This window comes from Callithrix jacchus, chromosome 9 (genome assembly GCF_049354715.1).
Source record: "Callithrix jacchus isolate 240 chromosome 9, calJac240_pri, whole genome shotgun sequence".
Taxonomy (NCBI): domain Eukaryota; kingdom Metazoa; phylum Chordata; class Mammalia; order Primates; family Cebidae; genus Callithrix; species Callithrix jacchus.
In genome coordinates this window covers 93,228,014-93,245,627 of record NC_133510.1, presented here as the reverse complement: position 1 = coordinate 93,245,627, position 17,614 = coordinate 93,228,014, and the positions used below count along the sequence as shown (strand labels likewise).

The 17,614-nt window shown below is 37.0% G+C and overlaps 1 pseudogene; it reads left to right on the top strand.

Annotated features, from left to right (window-relative positions):
* The first annotated feature begins 1,531 nt into the window (after positions 1-1,531).
* LOC100390175 (small ribosomal subunit protein eS4, X isoform-like) lies at positions 1,532-2,365 on the top strand (annotated as a pseudogene).
* Positions 2,366-17,614: the final 15,249 nt, after the last annotated feature.

Genomic DNA, 17,614 nt, shown 5'->3' with positions numbered 1-17,614 from the left:
AAGAAGGGGGAAATCAATTTCAGAGGACAGCTAACCATCCCTGCCACAGGCCCCAGAAGGGACTGATCCTTTTCTGAAGTTATAAAACAAATAATCATACCCTTAAGAGAGGTCAGGCCAAGAATTTCTTGACAAGTCTCTATTTTATATCAAAGGTAATATTAAATAACAGTCATATGTTTACTTCACTGTTTTCTTAGCCCTCTGCTAATGAGGTTTTTTACCTTTGTTTAAATGGCTGAGGAGTGCAAACGTCTCCCCAACCCCATTCATCTTAGAAAATGAGAAATATAGCAATAGCCATTTTCTACAGATACTATGTGGCAGCTGCAGTCAAATAAAAAATATATCCTCAGTTCTTCTAATACCTGACTCTCTTTTATAAACAGGTTGATGAGTGGGGATAATGATACAGGAGAAGCAAGTCTCAAAAGTGGGACTTAACTCAGGAGAGTTCTTGGCTTTCACCAGGAAAGAATTCAAGGGCAAGCCAGTGCTGTTAATCAGCGATCTTTTTTGAATGTTACCCTTCTTTGCAGGGTGGGGCTAGTTCGTGGGCAGTGCACCCAGAGTTGGAAACATATGGGCTGTCAGCAACTATATTTATTCCCACTTATATCTACTTTCAGTTACATGAAATTAAGGGACAAGACAATGTAAATTGATGGGTGGGTTATTCAGAAATTTTTAGGAAAGGGAAAGTAACTTCTCGGTCATTGCCATGGAAAGGAGTGGTAACTTCCATGTTGTTGCCATGGCATTTGTAAACTGGCATAGCACTGGGTGGGAGTGTCTTATGCTAATGGACAATAAGTGCAGCTAGGGATATTTTTTATTGCCATCTACTGGTTCCTGCCAGTTTCTTCACTTCATCCTCTTGGAACCAAGAAATAAGTCCTGTCTATCCTCTACCTCAAAAAGATCCAAGAACAACCTCTTTTTTATACTCAAGGCAGTGGCATAGTTTATATTCTCCAATGGAAAAGTATATAACTAGAAAGTAGCAAAGATAAATTCTAACCAGAGAGAGATATAGAAATTTAAAAGAAGGTGGCTCATTCTTATTTTATCCTTTTGTTGTAATATGTACAAGTTATTTCTTAAGATGTAACAGTTGGAACTCATGGTACCTAACTCCGGGAACAATGGTGAGTATTTTTAAAGTTGAAGGAGACGGAAGAGCTATCACAAGGCAAAGATCCAAAAGGCTTCTCAGCACAAGAGTAGGATCTTCCAAGGACCCCTTGGGATCCAGAAGGGATGACATCTCTCAGTTATATGTTATAGCTCTGTGTAGCTTTCTTTATGACAACCGCATACATATAATTTTTTGTGTGGTTAATTCTTGTTTTTCACACCTTCTCAAAAATAAGCTTCATAAGAGCATGTTTTGGCTTACCATTTAATCCTCAGTTTCTAGCACAGGACTTGGCATGGAATAGAAACCCAATAATAGTTGGTAAATAAATAAATGGCAAAAAATGATAATAATAGTTAACATTTATTGACTCTTTCAGTGCCTACGGCAACCATGGGTTATGGTCCCAAGAAGCATCTAACGTGGGTTGCAGCTTAAGCAATGGATTGTGGATAAACTGACTAGTAAGTTTGTTCCTTGTCCATCTACTGGTCCCTATAAGCTGAAAGAGTCTCTCCCCGTCATCATTTTTCCTAAGGAAGAGCCTTACATATGTCCTGAAAGGAGACAAAGTAAAGAAGATTTACATGCAGTGGTTCATTAAGATCAATGGTGAGGTCTGAACTCATATAACCTATCCTGCTAGATTCATGAATGTCATCAGCATCGAGAAGACTGAAGAGAATTTTTGTCTGTTGTATGACACCAAAGGTAATTTTGCTGTTCACCATATTACACCTGAGGAGACCAAGCACAGGTTGTGCAAAGTGAGAAAAATAGTTGTGGTCACAAAAGGAATCCTTCATCTGGTGATTCAGGATGCTCACACCATCTGCTGCTTGGATCCACTCATCAAGGTAAATGACACCATTCAAATTGATGTGGAGACTGGCAAGATTGTGGATTTCATCAAGTTCAACACTGGTAACCTGTCAACACTGGTATCCTGTGACTGTGGATGCTACCTTGGGAAGAATTGGTGTGATTATGAACAGAAAGAGACATTCTGGATCTTTTGATGTGGTTAATGTGAAAGAAGCCAGTGGCAACAGTTTTGCCACCCAGCTCTCAAATATTTTCATTTTTGACAAAGGCAACAAACCATGAATTTCTCTTCCCCAGGGAAATATTGTTCACCTCACCATTGCTGAAGAGAGACAAGACAGATGGCCAAACAAAGCAGTGGGTGAAATGGTCTCCAGAAACAAAGCAGTGGGTGACATGTGAGAAAGATCTTAGTACTTAATTAAAGTTAATACAGCATGAATAAAAAATTACTGAAACTTTCCTACATATCAGACACTGTGATGAGCAGTTCACATATAGCTGAACAATAAGACGGATGCCTCATTATCCCCTTTATTTAGGTGATGAAATAGCCTGGGTCACTTGCCCAAGGTCACTCAACTAGAAAGGCACAGAGTTGGAGAGGTTCAAAAGTTAGTCTTGATTACTCTGGATACATCCTCTCTCCACTCTGTTCTTTGTTCTTCTTGTTTTTAATCTCATCTTATTGGTTGAGTGGCCTCTCTTCTACCGTATAGCACATTATATAAAAGACTAATGGTCGGATTTCATAAATAGTATTCACATTGAGAAAAGTTATTTCAAGCTGTAGTGTAGGTTCTTTCTTAACTTCAGTCCTGAGGAGTGAGGATCAACCTACCTGACATTCTCTCTAAAAACCTAAGGCCAGAGACACATTGTAGAAAACTGGCACAAGGAACTTTTGATGAAGAAAGGACATATGACTGTGTTCATAAGTATCAACACCTATGAATAAAGAGTGAAAACAAAATTCTGAAACCAAGAACCACTCCAAAAATGGAACACTGGAAAGGTCTTCTCTCTCCTGCAGTTTGTTTACCAGGCTCAGTGTTTGTAAAAATATGGTCATCCCGGGCTTAATTATACTTACATTATAGATTTTTTATTGCTTTAATAACATTTTGTGACAGGGTTTTTCAAACTTTAGTATTGACATTTGAGACTGGATAACTCTGTTGTGGAGGATGGGGACTGTCCTATGCCTTGTAAGATGTTTAACAGCAACCTTTAGCCACTAGATGCCAGTAACACTCCACTAATTGAGTTAAATGTTTCCAAACATTGTTAAATATTCCCTAGGGGAGGAAAATTGTTTCTGGTTAAGAACAACATCTGGGAAAATTTATACCACTTTTTTTTCTTTTTTTTTGAGAAGGAGTCTCCCTCTGTCACCCAAGGTGGAGAGTAGTGGCGCGATCTCAGCTCACTGCAACCTCCACCTCTGAGGTTCAAGCAATTCTCGTGAGTTTTGCTGAGTAGCTGAGATTACAAGTGTCCACCCCCACTCCCAGCTAATTTTTGTATTTTAGTAGACAGGTTTCATCATGTTGGTCAGGCTGGTCCTGACCTCAAATGATCCGCCCACCTCAGCCTCCCAAAATGCTGAGATTACAGATGTGAGCCACCTCACCCAGCGTATACAAATTTATATAATTAATATTTTCTTTCACAAAATCAGAAAAAGACACCATCAAACTTGAAGTTTGTGACAGTTACCACTCCTGCTGGCATCTGATGTGAAGTCTAGCTGAAGAATGCTCAACAACAGACAATAGCTCTAAAGTTCAGCACTGCCTACTTCTTCCCAATTTATTTGTAAGTGTTTGTGAGTGAGACCCTCTCTCTATGAGGCAACAGTGACAAAGCCTTCTTTCTAGATGGAAGGGTAAATGTGTGCAAGTGGAAAATTCTTGAAAGGTGCTCTGGCCTGAATTCATGTCTCTTTTACTTTTTAACAAGCTGGGTTTGCTCAATAAATAATTATTGAATTACTGGACCTATGAAAGAACTATCTAGAGGCTCTCAAAAGATGTTCTGAGGACTATATTTGCACAAGACATGAACATGTGTTATTCAGGAAAATAGAAGGGTCAGTAGTTAACTAATTTTTATTTCAAATTTGGAAAAACAAAGTTAAACAATTTTCTTCACTTTACAGCTTTTCAGAGTCTTAGACGGATTACAGTGAAATTTGCAGCTCTAAGAGATGGCATTCATATGTGGAAAATCTAAAATAATTTGACAACAAACTTTTGATATTATAATTTTCAATATCATTGTTTCACCTTGGAAACACATTTTCAATATTTTTGAATACATTTGAACATTTAAATATAAGCAGCAGTGTTGATAATCACTTGACATGAAAATTTACAAAGATCAAATATTTCAAAAGACTAAAAAATAGCAAATTAATAAAAATGTACTAATATACTCACTCTCTGATGGGAAACTAAGATCATCATAGCCAAGAATGTGATTCTAGTATATAATAATTTCATTATTTTTAACTGTCCCTTTCCTATTACCATTACTACAATTCTTCTTCTCTGTTCCATCATTGTTAAAATTAATACAAATTAGCTTTCAGCTTCTGGTCTGGCATGTAAGGAACTCAAAAGTCACCACTCCATTCTAAAAACAAGAAATAGTGGCATAAATTTAACAAAACAAGGATCTAGAGAATAGCAAGCAGGATAAATACCAAAACACATACACGTAGGCATGTGTATTAATTTGCTTTCACACTGCAATGAAGAACTACTTCAGACTAGGTAATTTATAAAGAAAAGTTTAATCAACTACAGTTCCACATGGCTGGGGAAGCCTCAGAAAACTTATGATCATGGTGAAAGGTGAGGGGTAAGCAAGACATACCTTACATGGCAACAGAAGAGACAGAGTACAAGCGTAAGCCCTACACACTTTTAAACCATCAGATCTCATGAGAACTCATGCATTATCATGAGAACAGCATGGGGGAAACCACCCCCATGATCTAGTCACCTCCTACCAGGTCCCTCCCTCTACATATTGGGATTACAATTCAAGATGAGATTTGGCTGGGGAGACAGAGCCAAACTATATCAGCATATTATATTCAAACTTCAGATTGTCAAAAAAAAAAAATTGAAAGAAGCCAAAGAGAAAAACACCTTCTCTGTAGAGAAGTAGCAATAAGAATTACATCTGAACTCTTCTTGCAACCTATGCAAGGAAGAAAACTGAAGTAAATTTTGTACCCTGTGAAATTATGCTTCGAAAGCAAAGCAGAAATAAAGATTGTCTTAGACAAACAAAAACCAAGGGAATTTGTTGCCAATAGAATTGCCTCACAAGAAATGCTAAAAGAAGATATGTAGAGAGAAGACAAATGATATAGATCAACAACTCACATCTACATAAACAAAGGGCAATAACAGAAAAAGAATAAGTAAAAGTAAAAAAAACTATTATTTTTCTAATTCTAAATTGATCTAATAGAAAAGCATTTGTTCAAATTATAACAGCAACAATGTATTTCATTATGTATCTTTAGCCTTATGAATGTGTGGGTAGAAAGATACACCATGTTAACACTTAACAAAAGAAAATGAGACTAACCATATTAATATCAGTCACAGCAGAGATCAGAACAGGGAAAACTATCAGGAATTTAGAAGCATATTATGTTATAATAAAGAAGTCAATATCCCAAGAAGACATAACAATCCTCAATGGGTGTGTACCTAACTAGAGCTTCAGATTAACTGAGGCAAAAACTGATCCAATTGTAAGAAGAAATAGAAAAATACACTATCATAGTTGGAGATTTTTAACAACCTTCTATCACAAATGGACAGTTCCACCAGGTAGAAAATCAGTAAGGTCAAAGTCAAACTCAACAGCACCATCCAGCAACTGAATATTATTGAGATCTGTAAACTACTTCACCCAATAATAGGAGATTACATATTCTTCTCAAGCTCACATGGAACTGCAACCAAATAGGATTTATCTCAGGTATTCAAGGCTATAACAGTTAAAAATCAGCTAACATAATTAATATCATCAATAGGGTAAAGAAGAAAAATCACATAACTCTATCAATAGATGTAGAATAAAACATTTGACAAAATCCAGCACCCATTCATGATAAAAACTGTCAACAAACTAGAAAGGGAGAGGAATTTTCTTAACTTGAAAAAGGAAACCTACAAAAATACTCAGAGCTAACATCATATTTAATGGTATGACTTGAAGATGTCCTGCTAAAATCAAGGAAAAGATAGGTGTTCCCTCTCACCACTGTTTTTCAGTTTCAGACTGGAAGTTCCAGCTAATTCAATAAAACAAGAAAAAGATATAAAAGGTATACAGATTGAGAAGAAAGAAATAAAATCCTTTTGGTTCACTGATGACATAATTATCTATATACAAAATTGAAAAATTCAACAACATAAAATAATCTTCTTAGAACTAACTTTGATTATAGCAAGGTTGCATGATTCGAGGTTAATATACTAAAGACATTTTTTATATAAACCAGCAAGGAACAAGTGGGATTTGAAATTAAAACACATGGCCATTTATTTACATTATCACTCAAAATATAAAGACATGAGTGTAAACCTAACAAAATATATGTAAGAGTTATATAAGAAAACTACAAAATCTTAATAAAAGTTAGCCAGGAATAATGAAATAAATGGAGAAATATTCCATGTTCCTGGACAGGAAGGCTAAATGTCATCAAGTTGTCCATTCTCAAATGTATCTGTAGGTTCAATACAATTTCATAATAATTTCAGCAAGTTATTTTGTTGATATCAACAAACTGATTTTAAAATTTATATGCAGAGACAAAAGACCCAGATAGCTGACTCAATATTTAAGAAGAAAGTTAGATGACTAACTCTAATGCACTTCAAGATTTATGATAAAGCTACAGTAACCAAGACAGTATAGCATTGGTGAAAAAATAGACAATGGATCAATGGAACAGAATATACAGAAATAGATCACATAAATATAGTTAATTGAACTTAGACAAAGAAGTAAAGGCAATACAATGGAGAAAAGAAATAGTCTTTTTTTTTTCTTTTTTTTAAATTATAGTTTAAGTTCTGGGATACATGTGCAGAACGTGCAGGTTTGTTGCATAGATATATGCGTGTCATGGTGGTTTGCTGCATCCATCACCCTATCACCTACATTAGGTATTTCTCCTAATGCTATCCCTCCCCTATGCTCCCATCTTGTGGTATCCCACCCCTAGCCCTCCACCCCCAACAAGCCCTGGTGTGTGATGTTCCCTTCCCTGCATCCACGTGTTCTCATTGTTCAACACCCATTATGAGTGAGAACACGTGGTGTTTCGTTTTCTGTTCTTGTGTCAGTTAGCTGAGAATGATGGTTTCCAGCTTTATCCATGTCCCTGCAAAGGACATGAACTCATCCTTTTTTATGGCTGCATAATATTCCATGGTGTATATATGCCACATTTTCTTTATCCAGTCTATTATTGATGGGCATTTGGGTTGGTTCCAAGTCTTCGCTCTTGTGAACAGTGCCACAATAAACATACATGTGCATGTGTCTTTATAATAGAATGATTTATAATCCTTTGGGTATATACCCAGTAATGGGATTGCTGGGTCAAATGGTATTTCTAGATCCTTGAGAAATCACCACAGTGTCTTCCACAATGGTTGACCTAATTTACACTCCCACCAACAGTGCAAAAATGTTCCTATTTCTCCGCTTCCTTGTCAGCATTTGTTTTCTCCTGATTTTTTAATGATCACCATTCTAACTGGCCTGAGATGGTATCTCAATGTGATTTTGATTTGAATTTCTCTAATGGCCAGGGATGATGAGCTGTCTTTCATGTTTGTTGGCTGCATAAATGTCTTCTTTTGAGAAGAGTCTTTTTAACAAATGTGCCAGAACAGCAGGACATCCACATGCAAAAAGATGAATACATGGCTATACAGATCTTACATTCTTCACAAAAATGAACTCAAAATGAATCATAACCCAAACGTTAATATGCAAAACTATAAAAATTCTAGAAGATAACAGAGACAAAAACTTAGAAAAACTTGGTCATGACCATTACTTTGTAGACACACCACCAAAGGCATGAAAAAAATAATAGATAAAACGGGCCTCACATTAAAATTTAAAACTTCTGCTCTGTGAAAAGGTACCATAAGGAGATTGAGAAGACAAGTCACAGACTAAGAGAAAATATTTGCAAAATACATATCTGATGAAGGACTGCTATCCAAAACATTAAAAAAAATTATAAAACAACATATGAAAATGAAACATGATTAAAAAATGGACCAAGGATCTTAACAGACACTTTACCAAAGATATATACCTCACCAAGTATACAGATGGCACTTAAGCATACAAAAAGATGTTCAACATTGTATTTCATTAGGGAACTACAAATTAAAGCAACAGTGAGATATAACTTCACACTTAGTAGCATGGCCAAAATCCAGAATACAGACAACATCAAATGCTGACAAGGATGTGGAGCAAAATGAATTCTCATCCATTGCTGGTGGGAATGCAAAATAGTACAGCCACTTTGGAATTCAGTTTGGTAGTTTCTTACTAAACATACCTTTCCCATACCATCCAGCAATTCCAATCCTTGGTATTTACATAAAGGGGTTGAGAACTTATGTTCACTCAAAAATCTGTTCCTGGATATTTAGAGCAGTTTTATTCATAATTGCCAAAATTTGTAACCAACCAAGATGCCCTTCAGTAAATGGATGGATAACCAACTGTGGTACAGCCATATAATAGAATATTTTTCAGTGCTATAAAGAAATGAGTTGTCAAGCCAGGAAAAGACATGAAGGACCATTAAATGCATATTATTAAGTAAAAACGAAAGCCAATCTGAAAATGCCACGTGCTATGTGATTCCAATATATAACCTTCTGGAAAAGGAAAAACTACAAAAGCAGTTAAAGTATAAATGGTTTCTATGAGCTAGTAGGAAGGGAGAGTTGAACAGTCAGAGCATAGACAATTTTTAGGACAATGAAACTCTATACTACAGTAGTAGATACATATCTTTATACATTTGCCGAAACCTCACAGAATATGTAACACCAAGAATAAGCCCTAATGTAAACTATGGATTTTCAGTGTTAATGATGTGTCAGTGTAGGCTCATCATTGTAACAAATGTACCACTCTGGTGTGGGATGTCCATAGAGGGGGAAGGTGTGTGTAGAGATAGGGGATGTATAGGACTTTGTATACATTCTGCTAAATTTTGCTGTAAACCTGAAACTGCTCTAAAAATTAAAGTTTATTAATTTAAAAAAATAATGTAAACCATACCTCATCTTTCAAGAACTAAAATCTCGCTAATTTTCAAAGGGACATAAACTTATCTAATAAACAAATTTGTACCACTTAAAGCAAACTATATCAGGTTGAATAGTTAGAAAATAGGCAGAGAAAGGACAATAACTCGATTCTTTACGACAAAAAGAAATATGGTACATTAGCTGTAGAGGTAAAAAACAAAACGGTTAAGAAAGAAATCCAGCAATGAAGGCAGCACAAAGGAAAAAGAAATTGAATAAGGGTTGCAAGGAAAAGAAGTAATGTAAGTTTCCTATGAAAACATGAAAGAAGTCATAATGAGAGTTGAGGCAGAGGTAGCAGTAAGTTAATTTTGAAAACCGCAGGAGAAATAACTTCATGAAGCCCATTCACTATTTGTTTGAAAATTAGGAATTTGTTATGTTTGTTTTTATGTGTATTATTTGACTTCTCTAATACTTTCATCATATATGTAAAGTGAGATGTTCCACCTTCTTGGTTTATGAGTGTTAAACTTGAGAAAATGCAAATTCCTATAATATGGCACTTATTAATGGTATTGTAATTATTCTCATATCAGCCTACCTACACTAACCTTGAGTTTCTTGGAGGAAGGCTCTTGTGTTTTCTTCAGTTCTGGAATCCTTCCATCTTGCATAGTGTCTGCCTTGTACTGTGCTTAGTGAGCTTAATAAGTATTCACTGAATACAGGAAGACAGAAGAAAGGAAGAGAAGAAGGGAAAAGGGGAGGAAGGGAAAAAAAGAAGAAGGAGAAAAGGAGAAAGGGAAAGAAGGAGGAAGAGAGAAGAACAAGAAAAGAAGAGAGGGAGCAAGAAAAGAAAGGAAGGAGGGAGAGAAAGAGGGATGAAGAGAAGGAAAAAAGGAGAGAGGGAGGGACAGAAGGGAGGGAGGGAGGAAGGAAGGAAGGAAGGAAGGAAGGAAGGAAGGAAGGAAGGAAGGAAGGCTGGCTGACTGGAGGGAAGGCTGACTGGAGGGAAGGAAAGAAGGAAGGCTGGCTTTAATGATCCAAGTAAAAAAGAATAAGTGGAAAAAAAACTCATCAGTACTTTAAAGTCCTGGTCAAAAGTCTGTGTCTGGAGGAGACAAGGAAACATGGTTGAAAGGAGGAACAACATGTAACCGATTACGCAGACGAATAAAGTAAGGGGAAAATGGGGACCTTTCAGTGAGTGCGGATAATGTGTTAGTAGTTATGGTACTTTGTAAGCACATGTGCATAATTTGCCTTAATGGTTTTTTAGTCTACTTAGTCTATTGTCCTTCAAGATTTCAGGGCAATAGATTATTATGTCCTAATATCCCTCTAAAATGGTATAAACAAATATTTATATCCTTCTCTATTCCAAAGAGGAAATGAGACAGTAATGTTTTACACATAATGACATCATCCTATTAGCACTCTATTTGTGAGTACTGTTGTCAAGAAATATACCTTGATTGAATATATTTCTAGCTTTATACAGCAGTTTAATAGAGGATGAAGCTGAAGCAGTACTTGGGGAAATAGTTTCTCTCTCTCTCTGCGACTCTCTCTCTCTCTCTTTCACACACATACACACACACACACCCCTTTTCAATTTGCCAAAATAACTACATTTCTCCAATACGCAATCCTTCTCATCTCAAATTTAAAGCTAGTTTGTTAGCTCCTGATAGTTTATTTATCCGTGTGAGCCGCTACCTATTTTTTTAACAAAGATCAATATATTACAGTTTTACACAACTCTATGTGTCTCTTTCACTCATATTCAAATACGTAAACATTTTTCCCATCCTTCTGCAGCCTCTAAAGTTTTATTAGTTTTGCTTCAACTCTACTCTTTCTTACTTTGTGCCTTATTTCTTTTTTTGTTTTATTTCTTGCATCCTCTCTATTCCCTGACAAAAGGAAGATTATCATTCCTGACTCAAGCACTCATGATCTGTTGGCCCCAACAGCTACACCGGATTTAAGTAGGGACTTGGACAGCAATGTCGGAGGCACAGATACCAAAGCTGCAGCCTAGCCCTTGAGAGGAAAACCAGATTTGAAATGGGGCAACCTGGGCTGCTCCCTTCTCTACCCTATGCAGTTCATCACTGCCAGCATGATTTCAACAAGGGTATCAAGAGAACAATATGCCTGGGAGTGTTGCTGCTTCCTCTGGCTTTATGCTTTTATTTTCAAAAAGTGTAGAAGCCCCCAGCTACATCAGAGCTTCTGTGGACCCTTATAAACTGAAATAAATTGCTTTTTCTCTCTACAAAATGTCTCTGATGAAAGGTTATGCTTTGTTTATTTTCATTTCTGAAGACTCCTACTGCTAGCATCAGTGAGTTAGAAATAAATGTACCCGAACAAAATGTTTTATTGAGAATGCTTTTTTGAATTCATGTTCTATTCCTGTGATAGTGCTGACCTCTAGTGTTCAGCACACTGATAGCGTCTCTTATTTATTTATTTGTTTGTTTGTTTATTTTTATCTTATCAAAATTTCTTCAGGGGGTTGCCTCTTCTATTAGTGAAATTTGATAAGAAGTCTATGCTCAGCATAATAAATAGTTGTATTTTAATTAAAGAACTGAATATAATAATTAAGGTTTAGAAACTTTTAAAGATATGAATACTTATAATAGATATAAGCATTTTCAATTTCATCATAGGAATTCCTTTTGAAGCATCTCAAACTGGACACAGGTCAAAACCAAACTTCATTCTCCTAGTCTCCAGTCTTCCATTTGTTCAAACTAAAAGGCTTGCGTTAATCTTGACCTCTTTCTTTCTCTCACCCTACGAATCCACGAGAAAACCTGTGGGTTCTCTTACTGAATAAATTGGAATACGCCCTTGCCACCACTACCTTGACCAAGACATGCGTTCTCTCACTAGAGTTAGGGTGACAACTTTCTCACTGGTCTCCCTAAGGCCACAGCTCCCCTCCCACATGGAGTCTCTAAGCATCAGCCACTGTAGATGCTTAGAGAAATGGAAAGTAGATTGTGGCATGACTCTGCTCAAAACTGTCAAATGGCTTCCCACCGCCCTCAGAGAAAAGGCTGAAAGTCTATTACTGGCTTACAAATCCCTGTCTGACCTGCCTCCACAAGCCATCGCTCTGATCTCATCTTTTACAACGCATACACTCTCTCTTTTAGTTTAGATATTTTGTTTGTTGGGTTTTTTAATTTGTATTTATTTTATATTATTTTATTTATTTATCTTTGAGCTACAATCTTACTCTATTGCCCAGGCTGGAGTGCAGTGGCACAATCTTGGCTCAATGCAGCCTCCGCCTTCTGGGTTCAAGCAGTGGCACAATCTTGGCTCACTGCAGCCTCCGCCTTCTGGGTTCAAGCAATTCTCCCACCTCAGCCTCCCAAAGTAGCTGGGACTACAGGTGCTGGCCACCACACCTGGCTAATTTTTGTATTTTTAGTATAAATGGGGTTTTGCCATATTGGCCAGGTTGGTCTCAAACTCCTGACCTCAGGTGATCTGCCCACCTTGGCCTCCCAAACTGCTGGATTACAGGTGTGAGCCACCATGCCCAGTCCCTCTCTCTTTCTGATCCAGACACAATGGCCTCTTGGAGACAGAGACCAAGAAGTTCTTAAAGTTCCCCTCAGTTTGACTAAACTTTGAACAGATTTTTTTTCCTGCCTCTGGGCTCCTGACCTCTCCTTAGGCCATTTACTTTAGAAAACATGCCATTGTCAATTTTTTCTCTGTCCCTTTGAGATGTAAACCTTTTTAAAAGCTTCTTGTTGAGGTTTTATAATCCAAAACTATCTTTCTCAAGGACCTGAAAGCCATCCCTTTGAAATATAATCATCAAAGAGTATAACAGCCCCTATCTCCCAGTTTCTTTGGAAGGTGGGAGCCTAACTTTCTTGTTCTCAGCTATGACATTGCCTCCTGTCATGAAGATAAAAGAGAATTTACTTTCCTTTTGGGTAAGGCCAATTAACAGACACAGGTGGCCTGTGATTCTCCACTACCCCAGCTCAGCTCTTAAGAATCTCTAACCCTTTGTAGGACTGAGTTCAATCTCTCTCTCCTACTACTACAATGGTCTTAAATACAGTCCTTCTTTCTACTTAAATTTGCCTGGTGCAGTGTTTCTTTGACAATGCCAATAATCCCACCTGGGTATTTACTGTTTCCTTTTTTTTTTTTTTGAGATGGAGTCTCGCTCTGTCTCCCAGGCTGGAGTGCAGTGGCATGTTCTCAGCTCACTGTAACCTCCATCTTCAGGGTTCAACCATATCTCCCTTCTCAGTCTCCCGAGTAGCTGGGATTACAGATGCATGCCACCACACCCAGCTAATTTTTGTATTTTTAGTAGAGGTGGGGTTTCACCATGTTGGCCAGGCTGGTCTCAAACTCCTGACCTCTCATGATCCACCCGCCTCGGCCTCCCAAAGTGCTGGGATTACAGGGGTGAGCCACCATACCAGTCCTTCTGCTCCCTCTTGCTCAGAATGTGTTAACCCTAGGTATCCCTAGGAATACTATACCTAGGTATATTACTAGGTATACTTGCATAACTTGCTTCCCCACTTCCTTCACAGGACTTCTTCCAAAATGTTGTAAATGAGCTCCCTTACCCATCACAAAACAGCAAACTCTACTCCGTCCCCTCTTATCTTACTATAAAATGTGATATGGTTTGGCTGTGTCCCCACCCAAATCTCATCTTAAATTGTAGTTCTCATAATCCCACATGTCCTAGGAGGAACCCTGTGGGAAGTGATTGGATGATGGGGCAGTTTCCCCCATGCTGTTCTCATGATAGTGGGTGGGTTCTCATGAGATCTGATGGTTTTATGAGTGTCAGGCATTTCCCCTACTTGCATTCATTCTCTCCTACCACCCTGTGAAGAGGTGCCTTCTGCCATGATGAAGTTTGCTGAAGCCTCGCCACCTCGCCACCTCGCCAGTCATGCAGAACTATGAGGCAATTAAAGCTCTTTCTTTTATAATTTCCCAATCTCAGACAGTTCTTTATAGCAGTGTGAGAATGGACTAATACACCCTCTCTTGCTATCTAGCTAACCTGCTTCATCCTTCCCCTTGAATTTTCAGAGTCCCTCTGAATTTATCACTGTCTAAACTTATTGTAATTAAATGTCTGGTTGTCTCCTCCCCAGTACAATAAATGATCCATGAGGGCAGATATTTTTTTTCCTGTTTTGTTCACTGCTACATCTCTGATATTTTCTAAGTTTACTTTTTAATTGACAAATTAAAACTGAATACATTTATGGTATACAATGTGATGTTTTGATCACATTGGTTTGCACTGTGGAGTGATTAAATAAAGCCAACTAACATATCCATTACCTAACATCCTTATTACTTTTATGAGATGAGGATGTTTAAAATCCGCCCTTAGCAATTTTCAAGTATACATATTATTAACTATAGTCATCATGCTGTACAGTAAATCTCCAGAATTTATTCCTCCTGTCTGTGTGCTTGTACCTTTTAGCCAATATCTTCCCCATTCCCTGCACCCCAAAACGCCTGCCCTAGTAGTTGAATTTGTTCAGATTCCACTTAGAAGTGAGATCAATACAGTATTTATCTTCCTATGGCTGGATTATTCTACACAGAATAATAGCCTCTAGATTCATATATGTTGTCACAAATGATTCATTTATGTTGTCATAAAAGCAGGATTTCCTGCTTTTTAAAGGCTGAATAATATTCCATGTATATTCATCCCACATTTTCTTTATCCTTTTATGCATTGGTGAACACTTAGGTTGATTCCATACCTTGGCTGTTGTGAATAATGCTGCAATATTGATTTTATTTCTTTTGGATATATACCCAGAAATAGAATTGTGGGATCATATGGTAGATCTAGTTTCAAGTTTTTTAGTTATCTCCATACTGTTTTCTACAATGGCTATGCTAATTTGTACCCCTACTAAAAGTGTTCAGAAGTTCCCTCTTTATCACAGCCTTACTATAAAATGTGTTATTGTTTGCCTTTCTGATAAAAGTCATTCTTACCAGAGCCTAACGATGTCTCACGGTGGCTTCAATTTGCATTTCTTCATGATTAGTAATGTAGAGCCCCTTTTGGCATACCTGTTAGCCTTTCATATGCCTTATTTTGAGAAATGTCTATTTAGGTTCTTTGCCCATTTTTTAATCAGATTATATGTTTTCTTGCTAATGAGTTGTTTGAGTTCCTTATATACTTTAGACAGATATTAGCCCCTCACTGAATATATGATGTGCAAATATGTTCTCCCTCCACATAGTCTCTTCTCTCTGTTTATTATTTATTTTGCTGTGTGGAACCTTTTTGGTTTAATGCAACATCTAGACAAAATAATGTCTATTTTTGCTTTGGTTGCTTGTGTCTCTTGGGTCATATCTAAAAACTCTTTGCCAAGACCAATGTCAAGAAGCTTGGTCCCTATGTTTTCTTCCAGAAGCTTATGGTTTTAGTCTTACATTTAAGTCTTTAATAGATTTTGAGTTCATTTTTGTATGTGGGGTGAAATATGATTGCAATTTTGTTCTTCTGCATGGATATTCAGTATTCCCAGCACCATTTATTAAAGAAGCTGTCCTTTCCCCATTGTATGATCTTGGCACCTTTGTCAAAGACTAGTGGACCGTAAATGTGTGGATTTATTTCTGGGCTCTCTATTCTGTTCCATTAATTTCTGTGTCTGATTTTGTGCTAATACCATGCTGTTTCTATTTACTAGAAGTTTGAAGTAAATTTAGAGATCAGGAGTGTAATGTCCTCAGTTTTGTTTTTTGCTTAAGATTATTTTGACTATTTAGGGTCTTTTGTGGTTCTATACAAATTTTGAGATTTTTTTCTATTTCTGCAAAAAATGTCACTGGAATTTTGATAGAGAATGCATTCAATCTGTAAACAGCATTGGGTAGTATGATTATTTTTCACAATATTAATTTTCCCAATGCCCAAACACAGGATATTTTTCATTTTTTGTGTATCTTCAATTTCATTTATGAATGTTTTATGGTTTTCAGTGTACAGATCTTTCATCTCTTTGGTTAAATTTTTTCCTAAGTATTTTATTCCTGGCATCTTGATAAAGTTAGAGAGGAAGTATTCAAGTAGATATTTGTTCCCTGAAAGAACAAAACTGAATTGAAAAAGAAACACTAATAAAGTGCTTTTTGTCTTTTAGGGGAAAAACCTAAGTTTAAACTTTAATAATTCAATTTAAAAAATAAGTTTTAATAATTTCGTTATTCAAAACTTAGTTAATGCTTGCTTAAATAGGCTGAGCGCCTTCATTATAATCTGTAAAGTATTCATATGAATTCATTTCATATGGGATTTTACCGAGAACTTCAGCACAAGGTAAAATGAGAAGAATCAAGGGTAATAATAAAAAAGTGGATTCCATTATGAAGAAAACACATGCTAAGGTTTATCACTTCTCTTTACTTAATCTGAATTCATTTCTTTCTTTCTCTTTCCTTCCTTTCTTCCTTCCCTCCCTTTCTCTTTCTTCCTCTCTTTTTCTTTCTTTCTTTTTCTTTCTTCTCTTCCTTCCTTCTTTCCTTTCCTCTCCCCTCCTCCCTTCCTTTCTTCCTTCCTTTGTTTTTTTAGACAGGGTCTCATTCTGTTACCCAGGCTGAAATGCAGTGTCACAGTCACAGCTCACTGCAACCTCTATCTCCTAGTCTCAAGCAATCCTCCCACCTCAGTCTTCTAAGTAACTGAGACTATAGGCACATGAAACCACACCAGGCTAGTGTGTGTGTGTGTGTGTGTGTGTGTGTGTGCGTGTGTGTGTGTGTGTGTGTGCTTAAATAGAGACAAGGTTTCACCGTGTTGCCTAGGCTGATCTTAAACTTCTTGGACTCAAAGGGTCCACCTGACTCCTGCTTCAGCCTCCCAAAGTGCTGGGAATACAAGTGTGAGCCACCATGCCCTGCCTCCTCTGAATTGCTGTTCTAAGAACTTTATTGAAGAATCCACTAAATAGCATTTTAAAACACATAGCTACTAATAAAATGTAGTTCCTATTATAAAAAATAATATTGTAATAAGAAAGGAAATAATTTCAAAATGGAAATTAAGAAGAGAGATAACTAATCATCATAACTGAAATTGATAGCTGAAAAATTAATGAGGTTTATCTTATTTTCTTTTGTGGAGTATATCTTAAAAGAAAAATTTGGTGTGGTGCCTCATGTCTGTAATCCCAACACTTTGGGAGGCCGAGGTGGGTGGATCACTAGGTCAAGAGATTGAGACCATCCTGGCCAACATGGTGAAACCCTGTCTCTACTAAAAATA